This window comes from Eutrigla gurnardus (assembly GCF_963514095.1).
Source record: "Eutrigla gurnardus genome assembly, chromosome: 9".
NCBI classification, from domain to species: domain Eukaryota; kingdom Metazoa; phylum Chordata; class Actinopteri; order Perciformes; family Triglidae; genus Eutrigla; species Eutrigla gurnardus.
Genome location: NC_139923.1, coordinates 6,481,793 through 6,505,752, shown reverse-complemented (window position 1 = coordinate 6,505,752; position 23,960 = coordinate 6,481,793). Strand labels below are relative to the sequence as shown.

Below are 23,960 nucleotides of genomic sequence, written 5' to 3'. Positions count from 1 at the left end.
AACGTTACATCCTGGTACCCAACACACAGAGAGACCTGTTGTTATGGTAACGTTACATCCTGGTACCCAACACACAGAGAGACCTGTTGTTATAGTAACGTTACATCCTGGTACCCAACACACAGAGAGACCTGTTGTTATAGTAACGTTACATCCTGGTACCCAACACACAGAGAGACCTGTTGTTATAGTAACGTTACATCCTGGTACCCAACACACAGAGAGACCTGTTGTTATAGTAACGTTACATCCTGGTACCCAACACACAGAGAGACCTGTTGTTATAGTAACGTTTCATCCTGGTACCCAACACACAGAGAGACCTGTTGTTATAGTAACGTTACATCCTGGTACCCAACACACAGAGAGACCTGTTGTTATAGTAACGTTACATCCTGGTACCCAACACACAGAGAGACCTGTTGTTATAGTAACGTTACATCCTGGTACCCAACACACAGAGAGAGACCTGTTGTTATAGTAACGTTACATCCTGGTACCCAACACACAGAGAGACCTGTTGTTATAGTAACGTTACATCCTGGTACCCAACACACAGAGAGACCTGTTGTTATAGTAATGTTACATCCTGGTACCCAACACACAGAGAGACCTGTTGTTATAGTAATGTTACATCCTGGTACCCAACACACAGTCACTCACCACACTGTTGGTGGAAAGTCTATGTATTTCTGTTAAAGAATGACAGCGAATGTTCCTCTTTTTCTCTCTATAGTTTTATTTACATGATACATGATACATTTCACAAGCACACATATTTTTGAAAACTATAATCACAGAGATGATGGAATTGTTTTTAATGCCTGCAAGGCTTCTTCTAAAACTGGAATTGCAGTTTTATTGTGCATAAAAAACGCCTGATTCAGCATGTACACCATGAGCAAGTGTTGCACTTTCATGCCACGGAAATCATCTGTGGTGTGAAGCATAACTGCACAAAAACTCTCAGACATGCAGCCTCACCATCAGCTGGACAATCCCCTGAGACTGAGCTCCTACTACATCCATTATTTCTAATCTACTGACTTTAGGTGGCTTGACTTTGGCTTTTGTACTTTGTAGCATCTAGTAGCAACAGTACTTTGTTATCAATCGATCCAGGGGCGATTCTAGGAACAGAGCTTTAGGGGTGCTGAGCACCCAATCATCCCGAAAAAAATCATTTTTTTTTTTTGTGAAAGAAAAAACTTTTTCCAGACTTTTGGGGTCGGGGAAATCACTGTGACTGGAAATCTTACCTTCATTCCTGAGCCAAAAAAAATCATTTGGTTTTACAAAGTACTACAAATTAAATTGTATTAAAATTAAAAGATAATGAGGTATAACAGGGGTGAACGGGGCAGGAGGGAGACAGAGAGAAAGTGGATCATACCATACCATGACGCGGTTGGGGGGGTTACGTTTAAACTAAACCATAAGTACTGTCTATGGTTTTTTGACCATGTTTAAGCTTGTCAAACACGGACTTGCATTTAAAAACATAACTGTCCTTTTTATATTGCATTTATCTGTGCAATATATTTTCAGGGTGCTCGATCTCAATCTCCCCTAATAAAGGGCTAGATATTCCTATGGCCTGATCTAGACCGCCGAATAGCTCACAGATGATGTACCGCCCCCTGGTGGCCCCATACAGTCCTCTCAGCCAATTTTCCATGATGCTAAAAATACTGGCTGTATGATGCTAATACAGACATATGCAAAAATAGAAATATGTCATAAAACAAAAAGCACCCACTCTCACAGGAACTTGAAAGCCAGATTTCAGAAAGTAAAAGGTCCCGCTCCAAAGGACCACCCTTCACGTGCATCTCGAAATACTCGAGTTGCAGAGGCGTTTGGGTATTTTTGGTTTCCCACAGTATCCGGAACATCTTTGGGGCATCTTTATAGACGTCATCTTACAGTGATATTTCAAGCTCTTGGTTGCTCAGCATGGGATCTTTTCAGTTTTCAGGCATCTTGCCATTAAACTGGTCATTATCCCCCATTCATTTGATGTGATCACAGTTGGACCAAAACTTTGACCCGAGTTATGGTTATAACAGTTCTCCAGTCTAGTAGTAAAAAGTGTAACCCCACGTTTCAGCCCCTTCCAAACACCAATCTTCCCACAGATGTATTTGGTCTCTGCAGCTCAACAAGATTGATTTTTTTTTTGGAGCCTTCCATGAAGCAGATTCATGGAGGACGTTCACTGGCGTGTCGCTGATCAAGGTGATCCATCATAGGGTATCTCTCTATCACTCATATAAAGGGTTTGTTTGAACAAGGTCCCATCTCTGCACTATCCTGATATAATAACAGCTTTTCTTATCATGGATCATTTATAGACCAATAAATGTTGCCTACATTTTGCAAAGAAAAAAATCCAAATCCCAAAATTGATCCAATTAATCCAGATAGTGTTGGAGAAAATGAATTAATGAATTTAATTTGTAATTGAATTAATCTTATGTTGTGTTCATACCAAACATAAAGCAAACTTGCACGGCGTGTTTGCATACAAAGTCAATGCAAAGATGCGAATCACGCTTTATCACGCGAAGTTGCCGTTATTCGCATAACTTGAAATATTTTAACTCAAGCGAACACATTTGCATGACACTGTGTCTAAAGCTTATCAGCGATAAGATTGTGGTCCTGTGCTGAATCAGAAATGGAGGAAACAAATGGTGTCTCCTGTGTCTGTGGTCCCTCAGAGTACCATATAGCTCACATTAGTCCAGAGACCAGACCAGACCATGTGGAGAAACCAGAGACTGTCTATGGTCCAAACAACAAGGTCTCTGCTCTATTTATGTCTAGATTACCTTATTTGGAGTGTTGATGGAGATGCTACAATGTTAGCATAGCCTAGCACCCATTAATCCAGACTCCATTCAGAAAACATGCATTTTAAAAGTTGTTTTGCAGACAGACCTCCTTAGACAGGACGGCATATCTGGAACTTCAAACATGCACAAAGCTACTTTGTTGGTGTCTGGAGGTAGACAGGAGGTGTCTGAAATAGCATGATAATATTGTATTCTCTGGTTATTCACATGAACGCAAATTAGCAGATATTGGGAGATAATGCCTAATTTGCATATTTATACGTTTCAACTTGTGATAGAAGCTTTATGATGACTATTAGCCTATTCACCTGGGTGGCTCCCCTCAATGAAGGTCAAGGGCACATTTCTGATGGGGCACTTAATCATCCAGCCATCATGAGCATTCACGTCAAGAAGTGAAATAAGGTATTAAAAAGTATTGGACATACTAACAGATCAGTTGCACTGTACAGCCAGAGCTGGAGCTGGAGCTGGTGAAGCTTTAGAGGATATGATTCAGTGTGGATAGACATGAACAGGCAATATTCAAATGAGCCATTCTGGTGCTGCTGGACATACAGTGTAACACATACTACAGCACACTAAGATAATTTCAACCTAATATTCTGACATTCTCATCATGCACTTATGATGCCTCCTAGTGCATTTCTGGTAAAGTTACAGCCACATTCCTAAAATCTGGTCAGCAAGAGAATTTATGAGAAAAGCCATTTCTTAAAGCCATTTCCTAAACAGATTTCAAAGTTATCAGAGGACAAAGTGAGAACCATTATATTTTCAATCTAAAGAATCCTGAGGTTTGTTTTGAGGCTTCATAATCCGCCGAAAGCTAATTAACCAGGGTGCAAAGCTGTGAAACTCAGCATCTGTTGCTCTTTCACTCATCTCCTGGCCTGGCCACACGCACACACACACACACACACACACACACACACACACACACACACACACACACACACACACACACACACACACACACATTGGACCTCCTCCTGAGGGCTGCCTCTAATAAATTGAGGCGGACATGAAATGAAAAGTAATTTAGTTGCACTATTCTACCATCACTCAGACTGCATCCACTCTCCATTCCATTACACACACACACACACACACACACACACACACACACACACACACACACACACACACACACACACACACACACACACACACGCACACACACACAGACACACACAGTATCTCAGTAAAGCTGATCTTCTGCACATGTCTATTTGTCATGCTTGGCTGGGTGAAGTGCCAAAGAAACAACTGTTTCACTTACAGATGTCTTCAACATGAGAAAAGAAGTATTTTGTATTTTGCCTTTTAACCCTTTAGACCACATCCCTGGTTATTGTTCACCTAGGCTATTTAACAATATATACAAACAAAATCACAAAAAATCTATTTATTTTTTTTGTATCAAAGTCCAGTCAAATTTGATGCATACTTACATCAGCTCGTACCAACTAGGGATGAGATGACGTAGGATTTGTGAAAATCTTTTTTTCATTTTTGAAAATAAATTAATTCAAGAAACATTTTTATTTCATCGCAGACAGAGCACATCTTTTTTTCGTGGAGAAAAATTTAAAAAATGATGTCTAAATAAAACAAATTAAAATAGCAACATTGTGTGAGTCTTTTCTGTCTCATTATTTCTGACAAAAAAACAACTGTACCAAGATGAAAAAAGGTCAATGACAATGTTCTATGTTATTTTGTCACATTTGACTCCTGCCACATGTTAACTATGTGTGTACACCTTGTTACACAGAAATGTCAGGTTGGTTGAAGCTAAAGACAGAAACAGGGATTTAGAAACTGGCAGACATAACTGATTTTAAACTTCTTATTATTCCCATTTGCAGGAGAAGAGAATATGAAATACCTTTGCATCATGTCAGCTTCCTCTGGAATCTTCTTCAGCTTGTTTCTCTCTTCACACAAATGAAAAGCGTTATTTCCTCCACAGTGACAGGGAATGTCGTGTCTGGTGAGAGCCAGGTGGTCGGCATCGCCACGCTGGTGTCTACATACTGTACAACACTGCTGAGCTCCGTCACCCGCGCACATATTCACGACGGAAGCTGCGCGTCTGCCTTCAAAGTAAAAGCACCCAAAAGCGTTTTCAGAATTAAGTTGTTGTGGTGGTGAGCTGACTTTAATGCGCATTAACCTCAGACTCAGAAGTCAGTAGGCTACAAACTAGCCTTGTGACTTTAGGTACACAGTCGAGTTTACAACAGGTTTACCTTTCCAACAACAGTGAAAAGTACAAATCCAGTTTACGCACCCTAGTTTACAGCTTTTGGGCCCTAGTTTCGTAGACCAGGCGCAGTCAGCTTTCAGCGCACCTGCGCCGCGCCGACGGGGTGTGTCCGCCTGGACTTTGCAAGTTTCGTGCACCGCGCAGGCTCGCGCAGGCTCGCGCAGGCACACCTCCCTTCTCGCCCACCGGCGCAAGTGGGAAAGAGGGAGGAGAAGAAGGCGTGAAGGTGCGTGTCCACAGGCAGCGGTGTTTCCCCGCGTCCCATTCATTGTCTATGTGAAAAGCTGTGCAATGCATTCTGGTAGCGTCGCGGCGAATGTCGAGAGACGGCGCGCGAGTTGGCCGCTCCTCATTTGCCTAAAGTTGAAGTCGAATCTACTTTATGCTAATCAGAGGCGCCGGGCTCGACTCGCCGCCTCGGGAACGCTCGCGAACGCTCGCAAAAATGTGTTGTTTAAAGGAAAACACCACCGCATTTCCATACTGAACTATGTTCTGCTCTGATCTTAGACGAGGTGATACATACCTCCCTCTCCTCTGTGCGTGCACTCAATGGCTCTTGCGCGCACTCCGCGCAGCGCTAATTTGCTAGCATGTAGCTTGTCCCAGTATATTCCTTAGGATCCAAAGGGGGGTGAAGTTAGAAGCGACCAAGCACTTCCACGTTGTCCCTATTTAAATACGGTTACGTGAGTAGTTACACGACCCAAGTTTGGTTACACAAAATGAAACATGCCAATTTTTCTAAGCGGATAACAAGGATAACTATATAGTATGGCGGAATAACAACTGGAAGCACTTCGACGTCGGTGCAGTAATATCATCACTCAAAACATGACGGGACTATACCTTCTGCTTGTTTTCACAACCCTGTACGATGCACGTTATAACCATGATGTTTGATTGTTCACAAACTATCTTACTACAACCTGATGCTTCCTCAACTGTGCACAAACTACTACAGGTAGTGCAGGCGACGGCGTGCAGGTCACGTAGGTTCTATTGACGGAAGTAAGAGGGGGAGCGGAGTGATGATATTACTGCGCCGACGTCGAAGTGCTTCCAGTTGTTATTCCGCCATACTATATAGTTATCCTTGTTATCCGCTTAGAAAAATTGGCATGTTTCATTTTGTGTAACCAAACTTGGGTCGTGTAACTACTCACGTAACCGTATTTAAATAGGGACAACGTGGAAGTGCTTGGTCGCTTCTAACTTCACCCCCCTTTGGATCCTAAGGACAAGTTACATGCTAGCAAATTAGCGCTGCGCGGATGTGCGCGCAAGAGCCATTGAGTGCACGCACAGAGGAGAGGGAGGTATGTATCACCTCGTCTCAAGATCAGAGCAGAACATAGTTCAGTATGGAAATGCGGTGGTGTTTTCCTTTAAAGGAGAGCGCCTGTCAATCATCCTCTAGTGGCAGCCCACCAAGCGTGCAATACTGGGAAGCGGCGCGTCCACACGCGTTTAAAATCGCCCCTGTGGACACGTACCTTTAAGGTGCGTGTCCACAGGCAGCGGTGTTTCCCCGCGTCCCATTCATTGGGCGCGTTTCAGATCGCATGCATTTGCGCCGATGCATGCACGAGACTTGAGAGGATCCGCCGGAACTCGTCATAAACACGCCAAGTTCTCACCACGTCAAGTCGGACACAGGTGCACTTCACGGGCATTTTTTTTTTTTTTTTAATTTAAACTTTATTAATAATTGTATACATAACAAAAACTATCGCGCCAGGGGAAACTTCACGGACTTTGCACAAAGAATATGGCCTGCTCAGTGACGCTGGCTTTCTTCGTTGCTGACAAACTCGAGCCGAGGCATTTGAAGTCCCGTTGTTGACGGAGGCTGAGGAATTTTCTCACGTGGGAAATACCACGTGATAATTCTAACCAACTAGGGCAACGTTGAGGGGAGTGTCTTATGTCCGCACTTATTTCAGACCATCTGCAGAGAAAAGCATGCGAAGGGAGGTACCTGGAGATACCGCGAGTTTTTAAAGTCATGTGACATGTCGCAAAGGGAAGTTATCACCAGCATTTGTGACGTTTTTTTCCCAGAATGCCTTGTTTTGCGAGGCAAATGCATGCGCATGCTTGATTCGAAACAAGCCTATTGTCTATGTGAAAAGCTGTGCAATGCATTCTGGTAGCGTCGCGGCGAATGTCGAGAGACGGCGCGCGATTTGGCCGCTCCTCATTTGCCTAAAGTTGAAGTTGAATCTACTTTATGCTAATCAGAGGCGCCGGGCTCGACTCGCCGCCTCGCGAACGCTCGCAAAAATGTGTTGTTTAAAGGAGAGCGCCTGTCAATCATCCTCTAGTGGCAGCCCACCAAGCGTGCAATACTGGGAAGCGGCGCGTCCACACGCGTTTAAAATCGCCCCTGCGGACACGGACCTTGAGTGGGAGACGAGGAGGAGACGAGGCGTGGACTGGGATTAATACAGCCGATTCAGATCTTCACCAATCAAATGAGCTCCTCTCCTCACCTTTAATGCGTTAGGGGAGGTTCAGTGCAAGATCCGTCACTTTACAACCCGATGACAGAAGCAGCCCCGCCGCTCCCACCACGCTCATCACGCGCTGTGCACGCGTATCATAATAATAACAATGCCCATATTATAAAAAACAGGAGAGAGAGAGGGAGATGTTTTTGTCCGAGAGGCTGAGTTTCCGTTACGCGTGCCATCCGCCTTTGATCTGACGTCAGATGTGACGGGACAATCTATATAGATATAAATTCACGTGTTGATTCAATTAGTTGCATTAAATAGTGTTTGTTGTGATTATTTATTGCATTTAAATGTGCCTGGAACTGTGGAAACCTGCCTGTGAGGTCTCGGTGACGTGTGCGCACTGCGCGCCGTCAGCCAAACTTCCACTCCGCCAGCTGTGATTCGCATTGAATGAATGGACTTTATTTACGCCTTGCGCCTTGCGCCGAGAGTAGACCAGAGGCCTGTACTACGAAGCGGGATTTGGGCTTAGCGAGGTAAATTGCGCGTTAACCCTGGGTTTTCCGTCCTACGACGCTGGTTCACTTCTTACCGGGGTAAATCGCCATGGTTACTTACGCTGTGGAGCTAACCTGCTCCGGAGCAGGTTATGTTCCTGATAAGAGATCAACGTGGAGAAACACACCGCCGACTGACCAATCAGCTGTCTTGGTGCGCCGACATAAAAAAAAAGAAGCTCGGTGGATCGTGAGAGGGTCTGGTAGGAGAACTATAGAGTGTACGGAGACCGGCAAAACCCTTTTTCTGTCCCTGACGATGTTTTATATGAGAGATACAGATTATCATCGGAGGGAAAGACTTTTCTTTGTCAGCGTACAGCCTACTTACCACTTTGAATTATGTTTTTATATTTATTTGATTTGCTCCCAAGTCCGTTTTACACCGCCGGGATTGCAGCTGAAAGAATGAGGCTGATATTGTCATAAACCACGTTATAAGAATACATCCAAGCAACAAATTCATTATTTTAAAGTTATATGTTTGGCCTTTTATTGCTGAAGGACATCGTAAGAGTTAAAGGGACTAAAGAAAGAGTGACGACATGATTTAAAAGACGGCTGCAGGGCGGATTCGAACCGGGGCCGCTCGGCTGCCGTAGACTGATCCATGTATGTGATTGGTCAAATGCTGCAAACGCCGCCTCTTTCATGTGCACGCGCTGATAGCTCGATTGGAAAACCCTGGGTTGAGTTAACGAGTTGATAACCAGCTTCGTGTGACCGCTTATCTCCGATCTCCTTTGTTAGGGTAACTCAAGCTGGATCTCTGAAAGAAACCCTGGGTATGTTGAACTCGCTTCGTAGTACGGGCCCCAGGTCGGAGCTGGCGAGCTTTCAGCGCAGTCTCGGCGAGGCTTTTTGCCACGAAACTTCCGCTACACCAAGCTGAATCTGTGGCGCCTCCCCCTGCTGCGCCGCCACACCCATCTTGGAGCAGGCGATCCACCAAACTGCCAAACTGACGGCGCAAGGCTGCGCGGGTCGAAACTTGCATTGCGCCGGCTCCGCCACCCTGCGCCGCCCTGCGCTGCGCCACGAAACTAGGGCCCTTTGAGTAATATTTCAGTGTCCAGGTCATAGACTATACCAAGGTTTCGAAGCCTCGCATTCGGCTGTGGCCATTTTGGATTTTGTGTAAAAGATAATATTGGAAATGGAAATATACAGGAAATGGTCTATAGTCACAAATTACTAGAGGTCAGGGGATTTGCTTTATCTTTCAAAGTACTTGTAAATTTCTATTTTTAAAGGTGCTTAACAAATAAAGTGTATTCTTATTATCGTTATTATAATATTAATTTCGCTGCTGGTTTTAAGGGGTGTCCACACCGGAAGAACTGCCCGACTCGCGTCGGTAAATGAAGTCGGGCTACTTAATATGGCCGACTCGAACATGGGCGGTTCACACCTACGGAATTACAGCCGACGCCATACGTTCCGCGCTTGCGCGAGATGTAATGTCTCCAAAACAACAGGCGGCGCTAATCTGTATTGTGGGCCAAAAAACACGAAAACCGGAAGTAGCCGGTCCTCTCTAGACCATAAACACAGAGCACGCTGTCCTCACCAGTCTGGTTGTAGACTGTAGTTGTGATTACTCTCTGAACGGAAAAATCTAAAATGTAAAATGTAACCCGATTCCACTGTTTATCTGGTATGTTTACCATTGTCACTTCCGGGCTTCACTGATTCGCTAGTCAAGCTGCTAGCCTCCACCAATCAGAATGGTAAAAGAATGACCGACTCGAATGGCGGATTATACATTTGAATCGGCTGAAATGAACGCCGACGTGGGCCGATTCGAGCGACCACACCAAGTAGACTCATGTCACGGACGCCGACTCTCTCAAAGACGCCGATTTTCGGTCCGGTGTGGACTCGCCTTTACTGTTCCGATCCTCCGACCTCCTCATCTGGGTGGACCAGCCCGTCCAGTTCCAACGCCAGCGGCACTGAGTCAGTGCTCAGCGCCACGAAGACAACCAGTCATACAAGCTAACACGAACCGTAGCCGGCACATTGTCATTAAAAATGAAACGCAACCACTGTCTCTTCTGTTCTTCTGTAGCTGGGACAGAATATAAGCACTTTTGTTGATTTGTACAACCAACAACAGAGCAATCTGCGTGTCTTGCTCTGAGCGACGACATTGTGAAACACCGCTATCTCACTGCTGTCTCACCGCAGGACACACCGAACTTCACCTCGGTGATGAACGCCCCCTCTCGGATGTCTCCTGACATCAGAGGAGTTCAGCCTATGAAAATGACTCCCTTCATTACGTAACAACAGGAGCTGAATCTGAACAGCCTGTAGGAGCGCCGTACCAGTGGGTGGGCTGCAGAGACCATGCAGGAGTTTCTTGTTTTCCTCATTCTGGGAGTTGACAGGCTCAGAGGACCACTTTATAGATGTAGAGACCAGAGAAAACCTGTTTTTCATAATATGGGACCTTTAATAATACAGTCAACAGATATCAACGTTTCTGTTGTACAATACTTACATTTATTATTGCACCATCAGCCAGAGAAGATTATCCTCAATGGTTTCCTTAACTGCGGTTGTATGTTGTTTTTGATAACTCAGAATTATGCATAACTCACATACTTCACACCAAATGCCAAGCAAATTCTTTGGGTTTACATATTGCAAGATGGAGGAGAAATTTGTGTGACGCAGTGAAGCGAAAACCTATCAGCGTTCTCCTCCTGTCGTCACTGAATCAGAAATGGAGGAAACCAGTGTTGTCTCCTGTGTCTGTGGTCCCCGAGAGGTCTAGATAGAACCTCACATTAGTACAGAGACCAGACTATGTGGAGAAACCAGAGACTGTCAACAAGGTTGCTGCTGTATTTATGTCTAGATGACCCCACATGTGGTGAAGAAGTATTCAGATCCTTTACTCAAGTAAAAGTAATAATACCACACTGTGAAATGACTCTGTACATTTGTTCTTTTCAATGATTACTTTCTATACATGAAATAAGATAAGTGATTACTTTATTGTGACAGGAGTGATGATCAGAGAAGGGTTTGTACCACGTATACCAGCAAAGGGACAGAAGTATGGGAGGAGTTTCTCATTGAATGAGCAGCCAGTATAGGAGTAGATAAGAGCTGCAGCATCTACGTCATAGAAGGAGACCAGACCCTCCTCATAATCCACAAACACCCCGACCTTCTGAGGCTGAGACTTTAGAGAGAGAAGGGTCAGAGGGTCAGCGAGAGCTTGGTACCGAATTCCATTCACAAAACATATAGTCCAGTAACCAGTCAGAGGGCTGTTGATTGACTTTCTGGCCACTCCTACAATCCATCCAGTCTTTTCTTTAACTTGAACCTCAAAGTAAAATCTGCCTGAAGAGAAACTCTGCTTTGCTAAGACAGTAAAACAGCTAGAAAATCTTTCTGGGGTGTCAGGGAGATTCGTCATCCACAAACTTGCACCACTTATTACTTTCCCATCATCAGACAGGTTGAGAGCACAATGTGCTGTGTCCGGATCAAAAGTCAGATCTACTGCATAGACCTGGACCCTCTTCAGCTCAGACTCAAGCAGCTTCTTGATTTTTGTACCGAGCGTCTCCTCCAGCTGGGCCACTGCTTTCAACACAGTCCCCCCATATGATGGTGTATGGACTCTGACCTCTGTCCAGTCCTTGTTGGGTGGAGCGTCTTTCAGGGACGGGAAGCTTTGGAGGAGGAGGATGTAGTCTTCAGAGCAGGAGACCTTCTCCACCTCAGTGCTTCTCTTTTTCAGCTGAGAGATTTCCCGTTCCAGCTCTTTGATGAAGCCTTCAGCCTGTGTCATTATCTTCTTCTCTTGTATAGTTTCGATGAACTCATTCTGTCATCCCACAACAGACTCCATCAGACCAGTGAAGACCTGAACACCTTCTGCCATCTCTCTGTCTTGCTCAATGGAGTCGACTGAGTGTTTGATCTCCTGAATCTTCAGTTGTCAGGATCATCTGCTGAGTTTCAGCCTCTGTCTTCCCAAGCTCTGCCTTCTTGTTTTCATATTCTTCTTTCAGAGGAGAAAACTCGTGGGTCTTGTGGTCTAAAATAGTGCAGAGCATGCAGACACACATCTGGTCGGTCTTACAGAACAGCTCCAGAGGTTTATTGTGCTTCCTACACATCCTGCCTTCCAGGTTCTCCACAGGGCAGATCAGCTGATGTCTTTTCAGGCCTGACATTGTCAGATGAGGCTCCAGGTGAGTCTCACAGTAGGAGACCAGACACACCAGGCAGGACTTCAGGGCCTTCAGTCTGGTTCCAGTGCAGACGTCACAGGGAACTTCTCCTGGTTTGGACTCTTGGTGCTCTGAGCTGCTGCTGGCGTTCTGTTGAGTTGACTGTCTGAACTGAGCAGCCATCTCAGAGAACAAAGTGTTGACCATTCATTTAGGTCTTTTGGCAAAAGGCGCTCTACACATGGGACACTGGTACTGGTCACTAGTATTCCAGTTTGTATCGATGCAGGCTTTGCAGAAGTTGTGTCCAGACAGATGGAGCACAGGAACAGATTTTCAGATTTCGGATCATTTGCATCAGCCATATCAACACCTAGTGTGAAAGAAAAGAAAAACAGTTTATTTAAAATACCATTTTAATAATTTGTTTGGAAACAAGTGTAATTTTCTCTGTTAAATATATCATGGTATTGGATAAAACAGAGCCCAGAGTAACCACGATTTTTGATTAATGATTTTATGTGGAGTCGACCAAATGTTTAAGAATAGCACTGTTAACAAAGCTCTGCTCTAGCTTCTTCACATTAAAAGCCTCCCGCTGGTTGAAGGCTTTTAATGTGACACAACTAGAGGAAATAGAGTTTGCAGTGTGTAGGAAAAATCAGAGCAGCAATAAAGCAGGAAAGTAGGAGTGAAGCCCCTTTTCAACAGACTGTTCCGCCGTAATGGCGGGAAGGCGAGTCAAAATATGCCACGAACCCGTGCGTTTAGATGGCACCCCGGCGTTGCGGAACAACTGAGACGTCCCCAGTGTTGGTAATAATGGCGTTAGAGTATAACGCTGTTATTAACGCAGCTAGCATGAGCTCCAAGTCTGTTAAACTTTAGCTCTGTTAAAACAAGCAACGCTCAATTTGTCAGGTCAGCAACAGGTGACCAAGGCCTAGCTGAACACATTGATTGCAAGATATGTTGTTGAAAACATGCTACCCCTGTCCACTGTGGCATCTGAGTCATTCAGAGTTATCCTCAAATACCAATACGAGGAGGCGGAAGGGGGGGGTTGCCCCATGCCGAAACACTTTTGCTAAATTCATACACGTCCCGCCTCTGATGCGGCTCTGTGATGACCTTCGTTGACGTCTCAGAGGTGTAATATTCTGTTACGCCTTTCCACCTTGGTGAGTGTTCAGATTTAAGACGGGTGGAATAACGGCAGAATACTCCCGCAACAAAAAGGCTGTCTAAAAACCACAGAGATTCACTTGATGTCCTGAGAACTGAGGCTGTTAAAGTGGGTCACTGTAAACCAGAGGTGGGTAGAGTAACCACAAACTGTACTGAAGTAAGAGTAATGTTACTTTGGATTATATGACTCAAGTAGAAGTAAAAAATAGTCAAGTACTGAGTAACTTCTGATTTACTGTTTCAAGACTCAGCATGAACGTAAAGTAGACAAAATATAAAAAATCAATGGGCAAAATTCAAAAGCTGCCAAACAATATCCTGTTAAACTGAAACAATAATACATTGAATCTTTACAAAATTAAGTAAATTAAGCTTTTGAAACCAGCCTTAACACGCCCCTGGTAAAGCCTACCTACCTGCTGTGGGCTGTGGACCGACTTTACTCCGAGCTCACGGCCAGGGACCTGGGTATATGGACCTGCTTGTATCTATATGGGAGATAAAAGCGCAGAGAATGTGTGTGCTGTCATGTGACTGCCTGGCTGCTGTGTTCAGTGCGCACAATAATTACAGATTTACATTACAGTAAGAGTGTATAACAATAAACAAAGTACTACAGGCAGTGGGGATCCCAGGGCCGTTGTTGATGAGGCCAGTTGCAGACGGGAAGAAACTGTTTTTGTGGCGTGAGGTTTTGGCCTTGACAGACCTCGACTTCTTGCCGGAGGCGAGTGTTACAAAGATCTTTTGTCCGGGAGGGGTCAAACATTATCTTCCCTGCACACCTCCAGGACCTCAGTGTCCTGGAGGGACTGCATGTTGCAGCCAATCACCTTTCTAGCACAGCGGATGATACGCTACGCTGCTCCTGTCTTTGACGGGAGCAGCAGCGTACCAGATGGTGATTGAAGAGGTGAAGATGGACGCTATGAAGGAGGTGTAGAAGTGCACCATAATAGCCTTTGGCAGGTTGAACTTCTTTAGCCACAGGAAGTACATCCTCTGCTGTGCCTTTTTGGTGATGCAGCTGACTGTGCCCAGGAAGCAGAACTGGGGACTGGGGAGTCACACAGGCTGATGTTGGGGCTGGGGCTGCATTCCTCCTGAAGGCCACAACCATCTCCACTGTCTTTAGAGTATTGAGCTCGAGGTTCTTATGACCAGACCAGGTCACCAGGTGGTCAATCTCCTACCTGTAGGCAGACTCATCTCCACCAGAGTTCAGCCCAATGAGCGTGGTGTCATCTGTAAACTTCAGGAGCTTGACGGACTGGTGACTGGAGGTGCAACCGTTGTTGTACAGGGAGAAGAGACGTGGGGAAAGTATGCAGCCTTGGGGGAACCGTTGCTGATGGTCAGGCTGTTGGAGACATGCTTCCCCAGCATCACATGCTGCTTCCTGTCAGACTGGGCATGTGCAGCTGGAGAGCTTGTCCTGTAGCAAAGTCGGGATGATAGTGTTGAAGGCTGAGCTGAAGTCCATAAACAAGATCCTGGTGTAGGTTCCTACTGAGTCCAGGGGCCCGTTGCACAAAACTAGGATTAAGACATCCAGGATAAGTGACTGAGCTGAGCTCAATCGATCCAAAACAAGAGCGCCCAGGCTTAATTGGTTGCACAAAGACCAAGCCAGGATGAGCAGACACGGATTCATCAAGCCAGGTGAAACCAATCCTGGATAGGTGCATGCTCACGGCTCCCTCAAAAAGACCCCGCCGCCGATCACAGATTCACTGATTCACCAGGGCAAATACAGCAGCATACTTTTCCCCGCCGGAGGCAGAAATCCTCATGGAGGCATACGAGGAGGTCAGGCTGCTCTCACTCAGCTTTCGTACTAAAAAGTACGAAAAGTAAAGCACAATATTTTCGTATGCTTTCCTACGTGTTACACAGAGCCGTGGTCATGTTAAGCTGGTTATTAGAGAGCATCAGACGTAAATCTAGACCGTAACCTAACCATAACCCTCAGGGGGTTTAGCTCAGGAGGTAGAGCGGGTTGACTGGCAACTGTAAGATTGCTGGTTTGATCCCTTGCTCCTCCTACGTAGCATTTATCTAACCTTAACTCTAACGTTAACCAACGAAAGATCATATGCATTCACTGAAGTAATAATATGAGAACAAAATGCAAATTTTTTGCTAGGAATGTCATCAAAACATACTTTAATACTCTCTCCCTCTAAAACAACGGGTTACAATAGACTTTATTCTCATAAATTTATGACTTTATTCTCGAAGTCTATGAATTTTTATTTTTTCTCTGTGGCTCTAATATTCCGTCATTTTATAAATAGCCTTATAGTCTATAGGAAACTGTAAATTACCTAATGATAGCAACATCATCTAAACCCATAATTTATCCAAAATGATTGAAATGAATGATCACAAACGTTAAATAATGACAGTGGGTCTAGTTATATGTGATAACAATGTGTAGTGGGCAGTGGCAGTTTCCGTTTGTGGTGACTGCTGACTGAGATAAGGGATGAGATTAAATAGATCCTGGAATTTAGCCTGGTCTGGAGCAGGCTCACCCCACAGAATAAATCTCCATGGTAACTTATACCAAAACATATCCTACTGCCCCCTATCCCGCTTTGGTGCTACCGGAACGAGGATAAATTGAACCAGGATAACCAAGATATCCCGGCTTAATCCCTTATCCTAGTTTTGTGCAACGGGCCCCAGGTGCTGGAGGATGAAGTGGAGGAGTCATGTTTACAGCATCATCCACAGACCCGTTGGCTCTGTAGACAAACTGCAGGGGGTCCATGAGAGGGTCAGTGATGGATTTGAGGCTGGACAGTACAAGGTGCTCAAAGGACTTCATGACTACAGAGGTCAAGGTGATGGGTCTGTAGTCCTTGGGTTCTGTTTTTTTTTTTTTTAAGCATGCTGGTCCGTGGCATGTCTCCAGCCAGTGTTAAAAATGTCTCTGAACACCGGAGACAGCTGATCAGCACAGTGCTTGAGGATGGAGGGGGAGACAGAGTCCAGTCCAGCTGCCATGCTGGGTTTCTGCCTCTGTTGGCATCCCTCTCCAGGATGGAGAGACGTGTCAGAGGAAACACCTGGACTCCAGCTGTGGTGGGGGAGGAGGGGCTGGTGGTCTGGGGATGGTTGATGGGGGTACGGGGGATGGTGTCACGACTACAATCTGCAGTAGAACTCATTCAAGGTGTTGGCCAGGTGTGGGTGGTCAATGGAGTGGGGGGCAGATGGTTTGTAGATGGTCAGCACTACAGACAGACAGACGCTGGGTCGTTATCTGAGAACTGCTGTTGGAGTGTCTCTGAATATGAGAGTTTAGCATCTCTCACTTAGTGGAGCAGTTAAGTGATTGTGAGAGACTGAATATCCGCCTCTCACTTATATGAACTTGATACGTACTGTTTGCCACTTTACTGCAGGTGCGGGAGAGAGAGAGAGTTCATTTATGCACGCACGCACCTAAGCACACACACACTTACAGCTCTGCGGCATCTCTCCTCCTGGTTCGCGTTTACATGAACACTTAGGATTTCATTGACTCGTCGTGTTATATAAATATCGGGCTTGTGTGGGATACGGGGAAATGTTTGATGTGGGGAGTTTACCGTTTGTTTAGCGCGTCCGGCTCGCAACCGGCTCTTTGTCTGGTGCGCCGTGATCGCGAGTTTAGTGTGTGTATAAAATATGACTGTCCTAAAACTGTGTATAACTCCGATTTGGCCAAATATAATTGTCTACAGTGTGGTACCCACTGTTTCAACTTCCAGTAATCATTTACATGTCTATATTGTCCATAAGCCGGTTAACCTTCACTCACGCTTACTTCCTGATGTTCTGGCTTCCTCGCAGCCATCCCGTTGCGGAAGCGCGCGCCGCATAGGGGTGGGTCTTTTACCTGGTCCAACATGGGGAGGAAGCGGGGCATTACGTTGTAGGGGTGTTTGGTCTCATAATCTGTATGTTTAATTATAGTCATGTATATGAGTATTGTACATATTGTGTGTAATGAGTAAGGGGATTGTTTTTATTTAAAAAGGTTATGGTAATATATTTGTTCACTAAATGTAACCATGCGAATATTGAGCAATAGGTTTAGTGCTTCCCCTACATGATGGTTTGGCCCTATTAGGCCAATTTGGGCCAATCTGTCTTCATGGGGAGGCCTACTTAAGGAGGGTAGATCAGTCGCCCGAGAGAGAGGGCTAGGGGAAGGGAAGGTCAACTCTCCTGCTGTGAGGTAGAGTGCTTTGCCCAAAAACGTCTAGAACGCTATGCTCTAGAGATGGGCGAATGAAGCCTCGTGAAGCTTTTGAGGCTTCTTCCTGATTGTACCAAAAAAAGATTCGAAGCTTCAAAGCTTCACAGAAAGACCCTACCAGTGACATCTAGTGGTCAGCTGCAGTTATAGCAGCAATGAACCTCCAAATGATTCACACATCATTGCTTCCAGTTCCAACACAAAAGCAATAAAGTAGTTATTAAGCAATTGTGTCAAAGGTCTCTCAGAACGCTATGAAGCAGGGGGGAGCACTGGGCATCTCGCGTCTCGTTATAACGAATGAAGGCGCGCCAAAACTTCGAATCAGTCACCTCATTTCCGGTGGTTCGTTGTGACGTATGAAGCGTCAAACGTCATCGGTCACGTGATCGCGGAGATTTGATACAAGCCTCGACACAGCGTTTCGAACCAGCCTGCTTCAATAGAGTGAAGCAGGCTTCGGAGTCTCGGTGTCAAACGTCCCATCTCTACTATGCTCCTTTGAAAGCTGTATTTATTTTTGTTTGAAAAGTGGTTTTGTTTCTTTATTATTACTGAAAATGCAAATGACGTCTGACTGGGAAAATAAAATCTCATCATTTTTGAAACGTCAAATTCCTCTCCTCTATATCCTTTCCACCTCCAACATCTCGCCCACATCCGGTATTGTGGGCTGGCTGCGCTGGCCGTTCACAGTGATATAATGGTTTATTTGGTGATACAAGCGTGAAAATTGGCATGAACAGTCTCCATGGGTTACTTGACAAGAAACTTGTCCGAGACATTTGACATTTCAAGATGGCGGCCATTTTTCAAGATAGCCACCACCTAAATGGAGCAGTTAAGCTTTATAATTGTTTAATTAGTGACACAAGCATGCAAATTGGTATGAGCAGTCTCTAAGGAAGAAAACACTACCAGCCACTTGAAATTTCTATTTTCAAGATGGCCGCCCCTTGGATCCTCAAAAGATCAATTTGGATGCAGTAGCCCTGTGTAGTCATGAAGAGGCAGACTCAGCGAATGTCCCTCTGCCGTGGAAGATAAGTGACCTGCCAGCTTCTGAGAGATTTGTTGTGCTAATGTATTATAACTGCCTTGCTTAACCTGTATTTGGTCTCCTTACTAACAGTGGCGGACTGGGACTAAAAAACAGCCCTGGACTTTGACTCGGCCCAGCTTACAACGGATGCGCGAAAACTCAAAATACTTAAATCTTAACCCATGATATTTTACCTTCTAAATTATAGCATTATCACTGTTGACTAAAAGTTGTGTTAAGAGCATAGTGTAAATGCTTTTTGTACAGTCAGGTGTTTTGTCTTCCTCTGAGGGTGGTAAGAAAAAAACACTTCTAGGCTGTGACTGTCTGATTTGGGGCGCTCAAAGTAATGCAGGGTAGAGCTGGAGTGAGTGTCATCCTCTCTATGCTCTACCTAAATAAACAAATGAAAGAATGGATTTTAAAAAAACAACAGGGTTTATGTATTATGTATCATCTATTCCATGCAATCTTAACAATTGATTTATTACTTACTAATTTTAATTAGTTTGTGCAGAAATTACTACACAAAAATGGTTCAACTACTTTTATTAAATATTTAATAAATAACTGTAATAGTTTTGTTTCATTTCTGGTAAATGTAGCAACTTGAAATAACATTTGCTAACGTCAGATTACCTAGCAAGTAACCCTAATTTTCCCCCTTTCATACTTACATGCCCTGCACTTGTCTGGGGAACTTCCACCAGCTCATGCATCTGTCCCTCATCTATCTGTCCCTGTGCTGCGGCTGCAGCCTCAGCCTCAGCCTCGTCCTGCACAGCGGTCTGGCTCTCAGAACTGCAGGCGCCGCCTCCAAACTTGCTGCTGCCGGCAGTTGCTGCACTGTTGCTGCTGGCAAACATTTCTGTGAGCTTCCGACATTTGGATGCTTTGCTCTCTAACTGCCTAATTTTTTTTCCCCTCACCTTCTCAGCCCCTCCTTTTTCTTTCCTTTTTTTAGGATTAGCAACAGTATCCATCTCTAGTCTCTCCCATCTGCACTTGCACACGGCTGAGTGACGAGTGAGCTTGCATCTATGGGCCTGCAGGCGCATTGTTGCCACCTATCGGTCTGGACATGGAACAACAGTAGATTATAAGAAAGAGAAAAAAAAAAAAAAAAAAACACTGACGGCTGCACAGCGGCCGGCCCGGCGGCCGTCCTGCAGCACCGGCCGTTCTGGTATTCTCCAGAACGTCCAGATGGCCAGTCCGCCCCTGCTTACTAATAAACTAACTAATATACATTAAAGACAAATAAAACTTTAATTTGAGTAATCAACATGTATATATTAGTATGCACACAGCCACTTCAGTGTACATATTTGAAGTTATTCCACTTTAGCATGTAAACTACACTACACTTATGTAGCAGAATGGGGCTGCAGTTTATTCTGCTCCAGTGTCGGTGATCCCGTACGTTGGCCCGGTGATTGACAGCCAATCATTGTAGGCTGGCAATCTATAAAGACAGGCAGGGGTCCTATAGGCTCCCCCTCTAGTCGCTGAAACCACACGTCATCTCCGTTGCGTCCGATGTCCGCTGCAGCAGATGCCTGTCGTGGACCCTCCTCCCTTCCTCAGACCTGCCGCTATTCTCGATCAATGCTGGAATTGGCTCATCTGACAGGCTAAGCTCCAGACACTTGTCTGCTCCCCTCCCCGAGCTCATAGGCACGGCCGGATCGGGACTGCGTGCCGGTGCATCTCTCAGTGCCAGTATTCGGCAGCTAGCGACGTAGCGGCTACATCTGTCCGAACTATCCCTACGCTGCTGCTTTGCCTACCTGTGTTTTTGCCTAAACGTTACCATTGTTTTTGCTCATGGTGGCTGTTGACCGTCTCCAATCATTTTAGTGTCATTTTTAGTATTGTGGGTGCGATCAGTGGGGCTTAACTTGTCATTTTGATTGCTTAATTGCTAACTGGTTACTGCCATTGTTTCTTTTGAAGTTGATTCTGTTTATTTTCCTTATTCCATTTTTGCTTTGTTAATTTCTTATTATTTGTCATCCCTGGCTGCTTAGACCTACCAAGAATCTGTTTTGTTTGTGTTCGTACAGTAATCATACCTTAATCCTTTGCCGCATGTCGGCCAGTGTTATCCAGTCTTTTTGTTTATTTGTGAGTGATGTCCCACTAATTGTCACGTCTGTTCTTTTCCCGTGCAGAAGCTGAGAGCCTCAAGGTGGTGGTTGGTGCGCGTAGGTGGTGGTGTCCCCTCGTTGTGTGCTGTGTTGACCCCTGGTGTGATCCTCCACGTGCGTGTGTGTGTGCGAGTGTGGAGGTGTGTGTGCACGTGTGCTTGGGGCGTCTCTCTCCCTCGGATACCTCACTCCTGGTGACCCATCCTTCCACTGGTAAGCCTCAGCGTCGGCCGTTCCCCCCCCCCCCCCCTTCATAATTGTGTTTGTTGTGTTTTTGGCCTTTTTATTATTGAGGTGTTTGTGTAAAATAAAATATGAACTATTGTTAAATGGAACCACGTCTCCAGCCTCATAAGTATTGCGAACCTCTGTGCCTTTGAATATCTGTTTTAGTCTGAGGTATAAGTATCATTCCTTGGGCGAAATCCCAAGGTGGCGTTGTTGGCTCCTTAATTATATCAGTTTTCTGGTCTACCTAAAACCGCCCGCCCGCCACACTTAGTACAAATGAGTTGTTCTGTATTCTGATGCTTAGTGTGCCTGCAGGTACACTCAAGTATACTAGAATTTAATATACTTAGTATATTTTTTGTAACTAGGTTAAAGGAAAACACCACCGCATTTCCATACTGAACTATGTTCTGCTCTGATCTTAGACGAGGTGATACATACCTCCCTCTCCTCTGTGCGTGCACTCAATGGCTCTTGCGCGCACTCCGCGCAGCGCTAATTTGCTAGCATGTAGCTTGTCCTTAGGATCCAAAGGGGGGTGAAGTTAGAAGCGACCAAGCACTTCCACGTTGTCCCTATTTAAATACGGTTACGTGAGTAGTTACACGACCCAAGTTTGGTTACACAAAATGAAACATGCCAATTTTTCTAAGCGGATAACAAGGATAACTATATAGTATGGCGGAATAACAACTGGAAGCACTTCGACGTCGGCGCAGTAATATCATCACTCCGCTCCCCCTCTTACTTCCGTCAATAGAACCTACGTGACCTGCACGCCGTCGCCTGCACTACCTGTAGTAGTTTGTGCACAGTTGAGGAAGCATCAGGTTGTAGTAAGATAGTTTGTGAACAATCAAACATCATGGTTATAACGTGCATCGTACAGGGTTGTGAAAACAAGCAGAAGGTATAGTCCCGTCATGTTTTGAGTGATGATATTACTGCGCCGACGTCGAAGTGCTTCCAGTTGTTATTCCGCCATACTATATAGTTACCCTTGTTATCCGCTTAGAAAAATTGGCATGTTTCATTTTGTGTAACCAAACTTGGGTCGTGTAACTACTCACGTAACCGTATTTAAATAGGGACAACGTGGAAGTGCTTGGTCGCTTCTAACTTCACCCCCCTTTGGATCCTAAGGACAAGCTACATGCTAGCAAATTAGCGCTGCGCGGAGTGCGCGCAAGAGCCATTGAGTGCACGCACAGAGGAGAGGGAGGTATGTATCACCTCGTCTAAGATCAGAGCAGAACATAGTTCAGTATGGAAATGCGGTGGTGTTTTCCTTTAACCTTGGCACATAACAATTTATGGTCTCAAACACATTAAGAATGCAATAAATTCCACAAATTAACTTATTATAACTTAACAAGAAGCACCTGTTGATTTAAGAAAACATTCCATGTGTCTAAACTGGGTAGATAATGTGTGCAAAGGAAATCTAAAAGATACAACACACAGAAGTTTTTGTTTGTATTTACTTTATCATTCCCAAGGTAAGATCATAGTTCTTCAGTATTCATATTCAGTGTAGGACTGACAGTGTGTTCAAACCTTTGACTGGCAGTGTATACCTTGTGTATAAGAACTAAAAAATAATTTCACATCATTTGATGTGAGGTCACTGCTGCCATCTAGTGGTTGCAAGTTAAAAGGAAGCAGTAATGTCATTGCTGACAGATGGACTCAATTTAGGGTTATATAGATATATAGAAGTAGGTATTTCTCACTCTGTCTACCAAATACCTCAATTAGGTCAAATTTCACATCTAAAATGTTACAAGGCATAAAGGATGACTATGAATCCTAAAACATGAATTTGATTTGTCAACAAAAATGATTTAGTATTTATAATGAATTCATTATGCATATATTGACTGTAAATGTGGGTGTAGTGGGTTGCACTGTCACCTCACAGCGAGAGGGTCCCGGGTACGATTCCCGGTTCGGGTCCGATTCCCGGTTCGGGTTTGGGTTCCTTCTGTGTGGAGTTTCCTCCCACAGTCCAAAAGACATGCAGGATGGGGACCTGTCTGTCTCTACATATCAGCCCTGTGATAGACTGGTTTACCTGTCTGTCTCTACATGTCAGTCCTGTGATAGACTGGTTACCTGTCTGTCTCTACATGTCAGCCCTGTGATAGACTGGTTTACCTGTCTGTCTCTACATGTCAGTCCTGTGATAGACTGGTTACCTGTCTGTCTCTACATGTCTCCCTGTGATAGACTGGTTACCTGTCTGTCTCTACATATCAGCCCTGTGATAGACTGGTTTACCTGTCTGTCTCTACATGTCAGTCCTGTGATAGACTGGTTACCTGTCTGTCTCTACATGTCAGCCCTGTGATAGACTGGTTACCTGTCTGTCCCTACATGTCTCCCTGTGATAGACTGGTTACCTGTCTGTCTCTACATGTCTCCCTGTGATAGACTGGTTACCTGTCTGTCTCTACATGTCTCCCTGTGATAGACTGGTTACCTGTCTGTCTCTACATGTCTCCCTGTGATAGACTGGTTACCTGTCTGTCTCTACATGTCAGCCCTGTGATAGACTGGTTACCTGTCTGTCTCTACATGTCAGCCCTGTGATAGACTGGTTACCTGTCTGTCTCTACATGTCAGCCTGTGATAGACTGGTTACCGGTCTGTCTCTACATGTCTCCCCGTGATAGACTGGTTACCTGTCTGTCTCTACATGTCTCCCCGTGATAGACTGGTTACCTGTCTGTCTCTACATGTCTCCCTG

The 23,960-nt window shown here is 45.0% G+C and overlaps 1 pseudogene across 1 annotated transcript; it reads right to left on the bottom strand.

Moving 5' to 3' along the window:
- Positions 1 to 11,147: 11,147 nt before the first annotated feature.
- LOC311018795 (nuclear factor 7, ovary-like) lies at positions 11,148 to 12,713 on the bottom strand (annotated as a pseudogene). The gene has a single exon. The product of its transcript is annotated as a nuclear factor 7, ovary-like (transcript).
- Between the last annotated feature and the right edge of the window lie 11,247 nt (positions 12,714 to 23,960).